Source organism: Schistocerca nitens, chromosome 2 (genome assembly GCF_023898315.1).
Source record: "Schistocerca nitens isolate TAMUIC-IGC-003100 chromosome 2, iqSchNite1.1, whole genome shotgun sequence".
In the NCBI taxonomy this organism is placed as follows: domain Eukaryota; kingdom Metazoa; phylum Arthropoda; class Insecta; order Orthoptera; family Acrididae; genus Schistocerca; species Schistocerca nitens.
Window position 1 is genome coordinate 678,677,974 of NC_064615.1, and position 16,840 is coordinate 678,694,813.

Here is a 16,840-nt window from a genome sequence, read left to right on the forward strand (position 1 = left end):
CATTCACTAATTGAGTTACTATTAGATGCCTGTTCCAAATTGACGAAACATTTTTCCTTTCCTTAATGCACATTTTGACAAATTTCATGTATGGTTTCACACTTTTGGCCACTATTGTTACATCTATCACAATAGTCACTAACTATTTTCACCACTTTATCACAATCACTACCTTTTACTACAATACTACACATTTACTAATCACACTACTACCAGGAATCTGTTCCACATTTTTCATGGCAATTTTATCATTTGAATGCACACTTTGACAAATTTCAGTTAAGACCTTACACTGTTGATCACCATACTGACATTTGCTACCATAGTCATTGACAATATTTAGTACTCTATCACTAATTAGGTCTTCCTTTCCATTTTAACAAACACATTCAGACACATCACTGAAATCAACTGGTAACATTAATCTATCAGGCACTGCTCTACTGGTTTATAACTCAGTACTCGAACACTCACCAGAAATTCCAGAATCATTCAGCATCAAACCATCAACTTTAACTTCTACATTTACTATCATCTAATTCTGTAAGTAACATATCATCACCAACATCATTATCATCATCATCTGAAATATTCTTATTATAAATATCACCATCATACTTAATATTATTATCAATGACAAACTCATTTCTCTCTCCACACACTTCAACAACCTCAACACTGTGAGTACTCTGTTCTAAAACTTCCTCATTTTCCTGTTTATTATCTGCTGTAAATTCATCTGGAATTACACTGTCATTCTCAGTTCCATTGCCTAGCACACGAACATCAGCTTCCACACATACAGCATCAGTGTCAGCATTTTCATCCATTGCACAGCCACTCAACGTTCTCACTAAACCATACTCATCAGATGAGTTCTCATCACTATCAACAGCTACTACCGCATTACAACTGTTAAAGAAATTTGTCAAAGTGTTTTCTTCTAATTCCAATTCAGATTTTTTACTTTTTTAATCATCTTTGTTTTCAGATAAAAAAATTTCACAAAATTCCGTAACAAACTTCATTCTCCTCACTTCAGGTTGTATTCTGCGTACAAAATTTTGGTGTGTTCTATTTGTTCTGCGCCTTCCCCTTCTGCAATTACTCCATTGTGCCTGACTGTAATTCTGTTGTCTATCTGCCCCATTTCACTAGGCTACAAAAGAGACAGGTCTTAGTTTAACAGACCATTTCTTCTGTTTTCAAAATTGTTAGTATTGTTTCACTCATTTTGCCCCCACTGCCAATTTCTTGTTTCAAAATTCGTATTCTCAGGTCTGTGCCTATATTTCCTCTCCCCATTTCTTCTCTCATCATTACTAAACCTACTATTGAAATTATCATTGAAAGCTCTGTTATTGTTATTCGTGCTATCATCAGGTCTGTCATTACATCTGTCATTTCTCTCCCATGATAATCCAATTTACCTATATAACTAAGGAATTGTTCAACTGTGTCATCAGGTCCGTAGACAAGACTACACTGAACCTTATTCGGTAACCTACGTTTCAAGGCGTCTATTTGGATCATTTGATCAAGTAATTTAACAAGATGTACAAAAATTATTAACTGTTGTTCACAAACAGTTTTCATGTGTCCACTACCCATTTGAAATTTGGCCCATTCAAAAATTTTGACTTAATTCTAGCTTGTTTAGTTTCTGACCAGAATTTGTTCATGAAAGCTCTTTCTAACTCATTAAACGACATTTCAGGTTTGATTGCTTGGTTCGCCCATGACAAATCCTCCCCATCTAAGAACTTATTATAAAACTTAATTTTCAAATTATCACTCATTTTGTCATTCAAATTGTCTTTAATCTGGAACATCAAATCAACTGGCTGTATATTGCCCTCCCCTGACAATGTTTTGATGTTTACATTGCTCCACAATGGAGTGTAACTACAGAAATATTTCACAGCAACAGAATCTTCGATTTCTTGAAATTTAGATTTGAAGTTCGAAATTTCGCCTAAGCAAGTGCCTGCATCACCTTTTAACACCGCGAAATTATCAATTTTGGTGAATTGTGTATATTTTGGTCCATTGCTTCGAATTTCTTTATGAAATCTTTGTTGAGCTTTTTTAATTATAATACTTCAACAGTAGCAACTTTTTCGAAATTTTCCACAGAATCAAGCCTCTCTTCGAATTTTTTGCTTTCCTGTTTTAAAGTCACTATTTCCCCTTCTATAGTCGACACATTTTTGGTATTCTCGTCTACCTTTTCCCAACACCTCTCTAAACTCTCTTTTGTCTCGCAAATTTGGGTTACATGGTTGTATAATTTTTTATCGATTGAATGAAGAAAAATTTTCTGGTCATCAATTGATATTTTTTGTTCATCTATTGATCTTTTTTGCTCTTCCACTAACTGTACTAACCTATCTAAGGCAGATACATTTGATTCAAATCCACAAAAGGGTGTACATACACTACTGTGATCACTATCCTGTCCAATTTCATTGTCACAATTAACTACATTATTAGCAGTAATATCTACACTGTTTTCCAAGTTTCCATTAACCTCCCCATTATCATCAACTTGCCTATTGTTGTTAACCTCTCTATTATCCTCCTTAATGACAAAACAGACAAAAACAGTTTCCAAAAGTAAAATTCAAATAAATTTTGTACTTACAAACAATTGGTTTTCCAAAATGAGTTTTCACATAAGTATACTTTGTATTGTTACTCACGTTCTTCTTTGTCCAGTTCTCATAAATAAGGAGTATTATTTCAACAGGCAGGTTATCTCTGAAACAAAATACAAGATTAGTTTACAGATTTACACTGTATCCCAGCTCCATACACCAATTATAACATTCTTAGGGGTTAGTTTTACTCATTGTATCTGGTAATCTATCGCAGCATAACTCCTGGAGACAGTTATGGTAAAAAAATAACTACAAAGTTATTTTTTAAATAATTAGTCCTGTTTTTTGTTTCCACTGAAGATTTATTGTAATCTCAAATTAATTAAAAACATCTTTACAAATCTGAAATAAGTTGTAACATACTTACAATAAATTATCACAATAAGCTACATGCTTTCTGTCTAAAATCACACAATGTACTGACTCCCCTATACCAATGTGGCTACTCATATATATATATTCTAAACCATCCCGAACAATCCTCGGCATTGTTGAAAAAGAATATTTGATTAATTAACAATTAAAAATTAAACAAAAACTGAAAATAAATATATAAACGCATGTCTGCTCAGTACAGTAACAACACTATGATATTAGTACATGTCTGTTATTTCTTTCGAGAATAAACTTTCAAATAAGAAATTACAATAATACATTTATATTTTTTAATTAATTACTAGAGACTCTCTTCGTGGGAATTACTCCCTTCATTTACAGAGCTTCTACACTTTGAACTCAAATAGATTAAACAGTTATTCTTTACAGTTATAAGTTTTTCTAGGCGAGTTACTTATTTTGTTTACATGTGCGATCATGAATTAGACTGGGAAATGTTCGGTTTAAATGGTCTTAATGGGCTGTTACATTTCAGGCACCAAGTAATTCATATTCGACTCTGCCTCAGTAAACTTCATTTCATCCATCCCCACTCCAGTGTACCAATGAAGGAAATCTTTATGGCGGAACATAGCAGTAACCTGCTCAGATATGCCCTTGAAGAGCTTCTGAATATCAGTAGAATTTCCAATGAATGCAACAGCCCTTTTCAGCCCACGGGGTGGAATGTCACACCTAGCAGTTTTAACATTATTTGGGATCCATTTAACAAAGTAGCTGGTTTTCTTATTTTGAATGTTGAGCATCTGCTCATCCACTCCCTTCATGGACATTTTACCTCTGAAGATAGCAGCAAGAGTCAAGTATCGACCATGGTGAGGATCACAAGCAACCATCATGTTTTTAGCATCAAGCATCTGTTGCATAAGTTCTGAAACAGTGAGGGCTCTATACTGCTGACTGCCACGAGCCATCAGTGGGGCAAACGCAGGCATGAAAAAATGCAGGCGTGGGAAAGGAACCATATTAATTGCTAATTTGCGCAAGTCTGCAGTCAACTGTCCTGGAAACCTGAGACACGTCGTTACACCATAGATCGTTAGGAAGACAAGGAGTTTCAGATCGTATCGCCTGCTTTTGACACTACTTTTTGCATTCGTGATGTCTCTAGTTGGCTTTCGACTATCGAGTTTTGCAAGTGCATGTGAACTGTGTGCACTTCGATTACGTATTTCGTGTGTAGCGCTAGCCGGTTAAATAATAAATAGTGTGGCACAATGTGTGCCGAACTAGTAGTTGATTATAAAATGCTATTTCAGACAATTTTTATGGGATTGTAATGTTACTAGAGAGGACTAGTTGACCAGCTGATTCAGCTGGTGGGCTAGATAGACTTTTGGCTACTAATACACGGTGAAAACGTTTTCAGATGCAACCAATAGTAAGTGAATAACTAAGTTCATATCAGTATTTTATCTGTTTCCTGCTAGGATGGCATTACGTCACTTATGTTGAATAATCAGTGTGTAACTTCGGTTTACCAATCATTCAATTACCTTTGTTTATGCCTGAGATTCGCTTTGAACTGATTGTGGCGATTAAATTCGCTAATTTGCAAGAAGTGTTGCCTTAAATTGTTTAATAACTACTGTGGGTTTTAAAGCAACGAATTATCAGTCAAGATGATGGAAGAAGGATTGTTTTATGTCGAAAGTGTGGTGTCAAAGGACAAACATTTTCTGGAGAATTTCCCAGTTCCTAGCAGTAGTTTTGAAGATTTCCAGAAATCAAGGTACTTGTGCAAACATTTTTGTGCTATATTCATTCATTATCCTGGGTGGGGATTTGAGAAAGTTGAGGAAGGGTATAGAACCAGCCCATTAATATGCGTCGACGAGACTAATGGATTTGGATTGAACAGCAGTTGCACAGCCCATATGAGCGCTGTGGTACATTCACAAGACACCAATATGAGTAGTGATGAGGAGGCAGGTGAAATTAACAATACAGTAAGTTCTCACTCTTCACGGAAGCGGGAGGTGAGGTAGATTTGTAAACACATTACAAATATCACCTACAAATGCAGCGACGACACTGCATTATACGAAATTCTGGAAATTATGAAGATATGTTCCGTGAGGCTAGAAAAATCAAATGCTCTAATGGTAACATCGCCTGCTAAGTAACATAATTAGGGCAATGTTGAGAAAGAAAGAGTAAGAGAGAGAGGGGGAGAGAGAGAGAGAGATTCAATCAGGGGGCTGTGTGTGTTTGGATGGGGGCAGGAGCGATGTTATTCTTTATTCATTTTTTCTTTGCAAGTTTTGCTTGTATTATGGTTGTTGACTTGATTCTTTGCATGTATGTCATTTGCTAGTTTTAAGTAGAATATGTTTTATCATATAATAATCCAACCCCAAAGAAAGCAGGTGTTGACAGATGTGAAAATTACCGAACTATCAGTTTAATAAGTCATGGCTGCAAAATACTAACACAAACTCTTTACAGATGATTGGAAAAACTAGTAGAAGCCGATTTCGGGGAAGATCAGTTTGGATTCCGTAGAAATATTGGAACACGTCAGGCAATACTGACTCTACGACTTATTTTAGAAGCTAGATTAAGGAAAGGCAAACCTATGTTTCTGGCGTTTGTAGACTTAGATAAAGCTTTTGACAATGTCGACTGGAATGCTATCTTTCAAATTCTGAAGGTGGTAGGGGTAAAATACGGCGAGTGAAAGGCTATTTACAATTTGTACGGGAACCAGATGGCAGTTATAAGAGTCTAGGGGCTTGAAAGGGCAGCAGTGGTTGGGAAGAGAGTGAGACAGGGTTGTAGCCTCTCCCTGATGTTATTCAATCTGTATATTGAGCAAGCAGTGAAGGAAACAAAAGAAAATTTCGGAGTAGGTATTAAAATCTATGGAGAAGAAATAAAAATTTTGAGGTTCGCCGATTACATTGTAATGTTGTCAGAGACAGCAAAGGACTTGGATGAGCAGTTGAACGGAATGGATAGTGTCTTGAAAGGAGGATATAAGATGAACGTCAACAAAAGCAAAACTAGGATAATGGAATGTAGTGGAATTAAGTCGGGTGATGCTGAGGGAATTAGATTAGGAAATGAGACACTTAAAAGTATTAGAGGAGTTTTGCTATTTGGGGAGCAAAATAACTGATGATGGTCGAAGTAGAGAGAATATAAAATGTAGACTGGCAATGGCAAGGAAAGCGTTTCTGAAGAAGAGTAATTTGTTAACATCGAGTATAGATTTAAGTGTCAGGAAGTCGTTTCTGAAAGTATTTGTATGGAGTGTAGCAATGTACGGAAGTGAAACATGGGCGATAAATAGTTTAGACAAGAAGAGAATAGAAGCTTTCGAAATGTGGTGCTACAGAAGAATGCTGAAGATTAGATGGGTAGATCACATAACTAATGAGGAGGTATTGAATAGGATTGGGGAGAAGAGAAGTTTGTGGCTCAACTTGACTGGAAGAAGGGATCGTTTGGTAGGACATGTTCTGAGGCATCAAGGGATCACCAATGTAGTATTGGAGGGCAGCGTGGAGGGTACAAATCGTGGAGGGAGACCAAGAGATGAATACAAAAGCAGATTCAGAAAGATGTATGTTGCAGTGGGTACTGGGAGATGAAGAAGCTTTCACAGGATAGAGTAGCATGGAGAGCTGCATCAAACCAGTCTCAGGACTGAAAACCACAACAACAAACATGTTTATCATGATCTGTGTTCTTGTTGTATTGTGCTTGACAGCTGTTTTAGGCATTTCCTCGTTATTTTGTCCAGGACTAGGTTGAACAATGGTTGGGATACTTTGAGAATAGTGAGTGGTCTTTAAGAAATCGTTGTCCTGTTTTAGAGAATTTTATGGGATACCATGTCTGGTACATTGCAAATGCTCATCTTCAGTGGACTTCTCTTACTGCAATGAATTTGTTGGACATTTGAAAATTGCTAGATCTGGGCCTAATTTTTTTAATCACCTTTGTTTTACATGGACAAGTTTTTGTGTGATCATGGTACCAGTTTAGCTGTCAGCCGTAAATAACAGTGCATCATCTGGAAACAAAAATGCTAGTTTGTAATTGTGTTTATAGAGTAGATAAGCACTGTGAACATTGGGAATTGTTAATAATTTGTTATTTTTACCTCGCTGTACACTTTTTAAGCTGTTTCGTTGTTGTATTCCTTGAATTCTTGTTTGTGTCTCGCTAATGCATTTTCCCATTTCTATGGTATTTCTATAACTTTTCTCATGTATGTATCTGTCCCATTCCTAGGTTGTTGGAGTCAGATTTCCGTGTTATTACTTTTATCAGTGTAAATAGGATTCTGATTGGACTTTAGTAGTGGTCTATGTTAACATTTCCACCTCTGAAGACTAGAATGGATTTTCTTTTGTAATGAGTTGGAAATTGCTCTAAGGTGTATTTAAGTTTCCACGACCAGTTCCATAGGTGATCATGGTTTCTGTTTCCTGAGGGACATTGACATAATCTACAGGTTGTTTTGCTGGTAAAGTTCGATTAGTCCCATGTCATTTTTGACTGAAAATTCATGTAGGAAACTTTCTCAAATATTTATAGGACACACACTTAATCACTTTATGGAGATCTTATGTTGCAAATGTTTGTTACCACTTCCTTTGAGATTTTCTATGAGTATAACCTGTAGTATTTGCTACAAAAACTGCAGTAGTGATGGGAACATCTGAAGCAACAAGAGAAATGGAAAGAAGTAACTTAATTGCTGTGCATATGAAGTATCCAGTAGTAGTAGCAGTGTGAAAATGTAAGTACAAAGCATTATATGCAAACACATTATAAATGTTACAGTGTATATGAAATAATACTTTTGTTCTCCTAATTGGTTAATGATTAAACAATGCTTGCAAGGAATAGCCAGAAATTATGTATCTGCATTCTAATTTTTTAAATTGTTTATGTAGAGGATTAATCACGAAAACACAAGTCTCAGTTAAATCATTAATCGGGAATGAAATGTGTAACAGGGTCTTTGTATTGAGACAACAGTTTGAGCTAGCAGATGCATAAATATATGTTAAACAACAGTAACTGATTTTGTGAAATTATTCATTTTGCAGTTTGTAAATTTTGGCAGAAAGAGGAAAATTTTGTGCCAAATTGGGACTTAAGACCCAGACCTCTTGACAGATGTGCTTCCACTTTGCTACCCAGCTAACTCAGGAGTTTCCTAAATGTATTTTACTAAAGCACTGTGGCAAAGAGCTCATTGTATAAAACCTAGCTTGAGTTGGCAATTCCTGAAGGTACCTTAAGAACTTCTGCAGAGTTCAGATGCGTTTAGAGAGACACATGAAAATGTTGAAGTTATAGGGTAGACTGTGAGTCAGCCAGGTAATGTGGTGGAAGTGCACTGGTTGTGAAAACCAGAGTTGTACATCCATGCTCCACAGACTAATGTTAAGTGCATGGCAGTGTGTACGTCCCATTGTACCACCGTTAATTTTCACATTCCTTTCCTGTGGAGCAAGGGTAGAACATCTGTTTAAATGCCTGTGTGTGTGACTCATTACAATGTAGTCATATGACATTAAGATTTTTTCACAACTTGCATTTCAGAACAATTAAGAAAAAAATCTTGATACTGGTTTATAACTTTTTTAAGAACTGACTGAATATTTATACTGTTTCTTTCAGACTATATTTCATTCTAGATAACTGCAACATCTGTGATAAGTTTGAGGTTACTATTAATACTGTCTGCAAGATCAGTAATACACTCCTGGAAATGGAAAAAAGAACACATTGACACCGGTGTGTCAGACCCACCATACTTGCTCCGGACACTGCGAGAGGGCTGTACAAGCAATGATCACACGCACGGCACAGCGGACACACCAGGAACCGCGGTGTTGGCCGTCGAATGGCGCTAGCTGCGCAGCATTTGTGCACCGCCGCCGTCAGTGTCAGCCAGTTTGCCGTGGCATACGGAGCTCCATCGCAGTCTTTAACACTGGTAGAATGCCGCGACAGCGTGGACGTGAACCGTATGTGCAGTTGACGGACTTTGAGCGAGGGCATATAGTGGGCATGCGGGAGGCCGGGTGGACGTACCGCCGAATTGCTCAACACGTGGGGCGTGAGGTCTCCACAGTACATCGATGTTGTCGCCAATGGTCGGCGGAAGGTGCACGTGCCCGCCGACCTGGGACCGGACCGCAGCGACGCACGGATGCACGCCAAGACCGTAGGATCCTACGCAGTGCCGTAGGGGACCGCACCGCCACTTCCCAGCAAATTAGGGACACTGTTGCTCCTGGGGTATCGGCGAGGACCATTCGCAACCGTCTCCATGAAGCTGGGCTACGGTCCCGCACACCGTTAGGCCGTCTTCCGCTCACGCCCCAACATCGTGCAGCCCGCCTCCAGTGGTGTCGCGACAGTCGTGAATGGAGGGACGAATGGAGACGTGTCGTCTTCAGCGATGAGAGTCGCTTCTGCCTTGGTGCCAATGATGGTCGTATGCGTGTTTGGCGCCGTGCAGGTGAGCGCCACAATCAGGACTGCATACGACCGAGGCACACAGGTCCAACACCCGGCATCATGGTGTGGGGAGCGATCTCCTACACTGGCCGTACACCACTGGTGATCGTCGAGGGGACACTGAATAGTGCACGGTACATCCAAACCGTCATCGAACCCATCGTTCTACCATTCCTAGACCGGCAAGGGAACTTGCTGTTCCAACAGGACAATGCACGTCCGAATGTATCCCGTGCCACCCAACGTGCTCTAGAAGGTGTAAGTCAACTACCCTGGCCAGCAAGATCTCCGGATCTGTCCCCCATTGAGCATGTTTGGGACTGGATTAAGCGTCGTCTCACGCGGTCTGCACGTCCAGCACGAACGCTGGTCCAACTGAGGCGCCAGGTGGAAATGGCATGGCAAGCCGTTCCACAGGACTACATCCAGCATCTCTACGATCGTCTCCATGGGAGAATAGCAGCCTGCATTGCTGCGAAAGGTGGATATACACTGTACTAGTGCCGCCATTGTGCATGCTCTGTTGCCTGTGTCTATGTGCCTGTGGTTCTGTCAGTGTGATCATGTGATGTATCTGACCCCAGGAATGTGTCAATAAAGTTTCCCCTTCCTGGGACAATGAATTCACGGTGTTCTTATTTCAATTTCCAGGAGTGTATAAAACATAAATAGCAAGTGACCCAACACACTTCCCTGAGGTACACCAGAAGCTACTTTTCTACTGTCAATGACTCTTTATCCAGGATAACTTGCTGTGTCCTCCCTATCAAGAAATCCACAACTCAGACACAATTTTCACTTCATACCCCATACAATTTTAAGTAGTAAGCATAGGTATGGAACTAATAGTAAAGCTATTTCGACATTGAGAAATACTGCATCTGTTTGACTACATTGATATGTTCTGTTCCCGGTTGATCCCAAAATTGTAACCTCTTTCTAGTGTTCCAATGCAACAAAGTCTCTGCATGGAAACATTTTAGGCCTTCTAATGACAAACAGGCCTGAACTTATTGATAGTGTTGATGTAGAGACAGGGATTCATACGGTATCATAGCAAATGTAGTTACTAAAGTTAACAAGTGTGTCAAAAAGGCTTGGAGCAGATAAGCAGTTGTTAACACTTGCACTATGAAAGTTTGTCATTTAGTTCTGGCACTATGGGCATAGAATTATGAGAAAAGTTCATACGGATTGTAAATCATGCTTTGGAGAAGTACCTGCCAAGTAAGTGGGTTAAGAATGGAAAAGACCCACTGTAGTTTAATAACAAAATTTGGAAAATGCTGAGGAAACAAACCTGTTGCAGTGCAGTTCTAAAATAATTTAAATGGTATCCAGCAAAACCTCTTAAGTGGTTCATGTGTTCATAAATTTCCACCATCATACCTTCATGAAAAATCTTGCCAGGCACAAGGGAAAATTCTGGCCCTATGTAAAATTGCAAAGTGGCTCAAAGGCTTATATTCGGTCACTCATAGACCAGTCTGGTGTGTCAATAGAAGGCAGCAAAAGGAAAGCCGAAGTTTTAAATTTTGTATTTGAAAAATCATTCATGAAGGAGGATTGTACAAACATACCATAGTTTGACCATCGCAGATTCGGTATCTGGGTTAGAGTTTGACATGATCCGTGACTGCAGACTGTTCAGAAAGGTACGAGCATGTGGTATAGGTTCCCAGATATGTAAGTGACTGGAAGACTTCTTAAATAACAGAATCCAGTATGTTGTCCTCAGTGGCGAATATTCATCAGAGATAATGGCATTGTCTGGAATTCCCCAGGGAAGTGTGATTGGGCAGCTATTCCATATATACATAAATGATATGACAGATATGGTAGACAGCAGTCTGCAGCTGTTTGCTGATGATGCTGTGGTATACAGGAAGGTGTCATTGTTGCTTGACTGTTGGAGATTACAAGATGATTTTTGAGATAATTTGCAGTTGGTGTGATGAGTGGCAGCAAGCTCTAAATGTAGAAACGTAAGTTATTGCAGATGATCAGGAAAAACTGTTGTATAACACAAGAGTACACCATTAATAAGTGTGCTGCTTGAGGCAGTCACGTCGATTAAATATCTAAGTATAACATCACAAAGCAATATGAAATGGAATGAGCCTTTAAAGATTGTAGTAGGGAAGGTGAATGGTAGACTTTGATTTATTGGGAGAGTTGTAGGAATATGTGATTTATCTGTCAAGGAGACTGCATATAAAGCACTACATAGACCCATTTGTGAGTGTATGGGATCCCCACCAGGATGGAAGGATGATATTGAGGCAATTCAGATCTGAGCTGCTAGATTTGTTACTGGTAGGTTTGATTATAATGTAATGTGTCAGCTATTCTTTGTGAAGTTAGATCGGAAATGCTGGAGCAAAGTCTGTGCTCTTTTCATGGAGCACTATCGTGAAAATTTAGAGAACTGGCGTTTGAAGCTCCGACGTACATTTTATGTAAGAACCACAAATATAAATTAAGGCTTCTACAAAGGCATACAGTAGTTTTTCTCTCGCTCAATTTGTGAGTGCAACAGGAAAGGAAATGGCTAGCAATGGTACAGTGTAACCTCTACCAAGGACTGTTCAGTGTCGTGCAGAGTATGTTTATAGATGTAGAACATTTCATGTGGATTTTCTCAGTATGGGTGAAGGTAATTTTCTCCTTATAGATTTATTCTTATGTTGTACTTGGCTATGAACTTATGCTAACAAAAATGTGTACAAACAAATTTGGTATTTTGTTCAAGCATATTGTATATGAAAAGCAAGTAAGAGGTTTTCAGTACAAACCTGGTGGATCAAGGTGATATTAAAATCAGTTTCTTAATGTCTAATGCCTTTTAATGCTTTCCACATTATGTGGAATCTGGAGATTTGGGAGATCTGATATGTTAATTCATCCATTATTACAAACGTGAGAGTATTAATTATAGAATCCTATACAGAAACTGTGACAAGTAAAGACTGATGGTACTGCAGTTAATGTTTTCCCATACAGCTGGATTGTTGATTACTGAAGCTTCTGCCAGAGAGCATACTACTTGCCTTCATCAAACCTCTTTCAGTGTGTCGCCTAGCCTAGAATTTAAGTTTTGAAACAGTGTAAATTTTCACATGTATGCCCAAACAATAATTTGTGTTCAGTCCAGGTTAATATATTTTACACATGTTCACAGTTTATTGTGTTAAAATTACCATATTGTAAGAATTTTGTTCGAATCCTATCGCAGTCCATGTATTATGTGACAGTTCCCTATACATGTATTTTACATCTGTTCAGCATGAAAGGGAAATAGAATAAACTTGAAACATTGTGCTGGGTTGCCGTAAGCCATGAAATGGATGGTATATATGCAGCTATGCAGTTGATGTCAGAACAATTTGCCTTTCCTCATAATTTCATTCAACTATTGGAGCATCTGTGATGTCTGTTCCTTAAGGCATGCATGTCTGAAGGAATGGACATTGCAGAATAAAATAAGTTATTTTTTTCTCTGTGTAAGTGTCATGGCTACGAAAGTTTATCTTCTACAACTGAGCACACTCTGTAAATTTTCCCACACTTTACATCTTTTAACATAATTTAATGTCTAACTCGTGAAACTGATTTTCATCATTTTAAGGTAACACTGATGTGTATCCAGTATGTGAAGGTCAGTTTTCAGATTTTTGTTTGTGAAAATTGGACACCACTGCCACCAGCAAGTAAAAAGAATCTCTGACCCTGATGAACCTGTAATGTAGAATGAATTTCAATCTGTTCTGATGTCTGAAAATTTGTAGTGTTTCATGGGTTGACCTCGTAATTCCTCTCTGAACAAATGCGCTAATAAAACATTCAGCTAAAGTACAGGAATATCCCAAGAAAAGTGATTCTTCTTGAACCTTCATAATTGTAGTTTATTACGGTAGTTCTGACATTTCCTTTGTTTGTGGTTAACATTTATTGGTCTTTTGGATAAAACACTATATCGATTGTTGTGTCTGAAGACTTGTCAGCTTTAACATTTATTTCTCATTTGTTTAGACTTTAAGCTAACTAAAAGAAATGTGATATATAATGAATATTGAAGGTACACTTAATATTTTGCCTTGATCATTGTATGTATGGGAAAACATAGTATAGGGTTTATGGAACAAAATTCCTCTTTAGTCTGTGGTGTTTGGTGGCAGTGTTAGAACAGAGCAGTAAAATTTTGTGAAAATTGCGATAAATGTGATTTTTAAACACTACTGACCATTAAAATTGCTACACTACGAAGATGACGTGCTACAGACGCGAAATTTAACCGACAGGAAGAAGATGCTGTGATATGCAAATGATTAGTTTTCAGAGCATTCACACGAGGTTGGCGCTGGTGGTGACACCTACAACGTGCTGACATGAGGAAAGTTTCCAACCGATTTCTCATACACAAACAGCAGTTGACGCGCGTTGCCTGGTGAAACGTGGTTGTGATGCCCCGTGTAAGGAGGAGAAATGTGTACCATCACATTTCCGACTTTGATAAAGGTCGGATTGTAGCCTATCGCATTTGCCGTTTATCGTATCGCGACATTGCTGCTTGCATTGGTCGAGAACCAGTGACTCTTAGCAGAATATGGAATCTGTGGGTTCAGGAGGATAATACGGAACGCTGTGCTGGATCGCAATGGCCTCGTATCAATAGCAGTCGAGATGACACGCATCTTACCCGCATGGCTGTATCACATCGTGCAGCCACGTCTCGATCCCTGAGTCAACAGATGGGGATGTTTGCAAGACAACAACCATCTGCATGAACAGTTCGACAACATCTGCAGCAGCATGGACTATCAGCTTGGAGACCATGGCTGTGGTTACCCTTGACGCTGCATGACAGACAGGAGCGCCTGTGATGGTATACTCAACAACGAACCTGGGTGCCCATAACGCTCAGAGCCATTTGAATCATTTTGCACGAATGGCAAAACGTCAATTATTCGGTTGAATCCAGGTTCTGTTTACGGCGTCATGATGGTCGCATCAGTGTTTGGCAACATCGCGGTGAACGCCCATTGTAAGCATGTATTCGTCATTGCCATACTGGCGTATCACCCAGCGTGATGGAATGGAGTGTCATTGGTTACATGTCTTGGTCACCTCTTGTTCGCATTGACGGCACTTTGAACAGTGGACGTTACATTTCAGATGTGTTAGACCCGTGGATCTACCCTTCATTCCCTATATTTCAGCAGGATAATGTACGACTGCATGTTGCAGGTCCTGTACAAGCCTTTCTGGATGCAGAAAATGTTCGACTGCTGCCCTGGCCAGCACATTCTCCAGATCTCTCAGCAATTGAAAAACGTCTGGTCAATGGTGGTCGAGCAACTGGCTCGTCACAATATGCCAGTCGCTACTCTTGATGAACTATGCTATCGTGTTGAAGTTGCATAGGCAGCTGTACCTGTACACCCCATCCAAGCTCTGACTCAATGCCCAGGCGTATAAAGTCCGTTATTACGACCAGAGGTGGTTGTTCTGGGTACTGATTTCTCAGGATCTATGCACCAAATTGCGTGAAAATGTAATCTTATGTCAGTCATAGTATAATATATTTGTCCAATGAATACCCGTTTATCATCTGCATTTCTTCTTTGTGTAGCAATTTTAATGTCCAGTAGTGTATTTGGATGTAAATTTTATTGCCTGAAGTGCTGATTATGTATATTGGCAACTGTAAGTGTATGCTTTATGGAATTAAAGTAGCTGAATTTTATAAAGTTTCCTCAATACTGTGATGTTTACTGACTGAATCATGTTAGCACAAGAAAATATTGCCACTGTTACTAACATATTTACTGGTATGAAAAGAAATCAGATAATTATAAAGATTCCTAACCACCTTTGATATCCTGTGTAACTGTCCTCTGAGCAAGATAAAACTACTGTCTCTACCTTGCAGTTGAGCTTTTTGACTGGCATATTTCGTATAGCTGTGCTGGTACAGGTGAGTCCATAATCTTTGTGCAGATGCTATGTAAAGAGTTTCGTTAACTTCATTACATCTTCCTACTTGACTTCAATTGCATGTAGTTAAAGGACAATGTGGAAACATACCTGTACCAAGCTGGAAATAATTCACAGAAAGCTGTATTTGCCTTGTGGGAATAGTTGTGCAGCCAGTCTTGGTACATAGGTGGTCATATCAGTTTAATTTTATTTACGGCTTGTGCGATGTGGTGTGGTGATTTTGGCAAGGACCAACGAATGCTGGGGATTATTCTCTATTTTGTTACTTGTAATTACTTTTTTCTAAATGTTCGCTTTACAAGGATAATTAATTTACTTAGTGGACAAGGACCTGTAAACCATAGAGCAGGAACAGCACTACTTATTTGCTTCATAGTTGGTCGTTTCCAACATCAACAGACCATGCCACTTGAACCGTAAGGAAAATTTCACCGTGTTCACGTATTCTGTACTTCAAGGATCCACCGCTTACAAATCCTGACTAAATATTCGTGTAATCATCATCTGGGGCGACAACACAGACTAACCCCCTGATAGAAGTGGTGTCAGCACGGGGATAATTGTGGACAATCAACAGTCCTGAAGAGGCGCAGTACAACATGAACTACGAGCAGCAGCAGCGTGAACGATTCCGACTACGCGGGGCATCCACCCCTGGAATTCAGGTTGGTCTACTCCAGTTTGGCTAGAACGCGAAAGGCAGTGATGAATTTTTATTTTAAGTTTGAGTGACTCAGTGGCGTTAAATTAGACGAAATATTGCAATCCAGTCAGAATAACGTTGTCGATCTACAAACTGTTATTAATGAACTGCAGGAAGAGATTCGGCTGTTAAAGGCAGAAAGAAGCGAACGTAACGTTCCGAGAGACTTGTCAAACGATAGTTAATGCAGTACTAGTACAACTACAATAAAGAATTTTTCATTATTGCCATCAGTACCAGTGCTTAGCGGGAAACCCGAAGATGATGTGAGAGTGTTTTTTCGTAAACTTGAAGGTGCCGCCCTGTTAGGATCATGGACAGATTCCGATAAGATAGTGGTTGCCAAATTAAGAATTCAGGGAGCAGCACAAGATTTCATTAGCGCGGAGCCTACTTGCATGAAAACAGAAGATTACAATGAGTTTAGAACGATTGTTGTTCAGAGATATAAACGTAAAAACGCGATCAGATTTTACAGAGAGCAGCTTCACAGTTTGCGAATGCGACGAGACGAATCTATCGAGCAGTTTGCAGACAGAATTTGAAACATCAACGCTCAGACGTACGAGTTAGTAGAAAATGAAAATGAAAA

The 16,840-nt window shown here is 39.1% G+C and overlaps 1 pseudogene; it reads right to left on the reverse strand.

Moving 5' to 3' along the window:
• The window catches only part of LOC126235243 (tubulin beta chain-like), a 32,570-nt pseudogene extending 16,861 nt beyond the window's left edge, over positions 1-15,709 (reverse strand).
• Positions 15,710-16,840: the final 1,131 nt, after the last annotated feature.